Consider the following 317-nt stretch of genomic DNA (forward strand, 5'->3'; position numbering starts at 1 on the left):
GATCATTTTAATACAATTTGCAAGGGCCCGGCAGCAAAAAGCATTTCGGATTTTTTCCATTGTAAACCACGTTTGTCAAAAACGAAGAAAAAAAGAGTAACCGGGGTGTGGGGAAACTTACTCCCCGTTGCTGCAAAGTAGGCCTGAACCCGGGGGTTTTTGGGGGAAAACCCGTGCAAGGCGGCCCCCCTAAGGGTTCTTTTTTTACTCGCCCTTGAATACGCCATCTTCAAGCATCCTTTTTAAAGAAATTGTCGGTATTTACACTATGTGTTAGTATTTTGTGTAAATATGGAAATCTGCGTAAAATAAAATTG

This window comes from Penaeus monodon, chromosome 15, assembly GCF_015228065.2.
Source record: "Penaeus monodon isolate SGIC_2016 chromosome 15, NSTDA_Pmon_1, whole genome shotgun sequence".
Lineage (NCBI taxonomy): Eukaryota > Metazoa > Arthropoda > Malacostraca > Decapoda > Penaeidae > Penaeus > Penaeus monodon.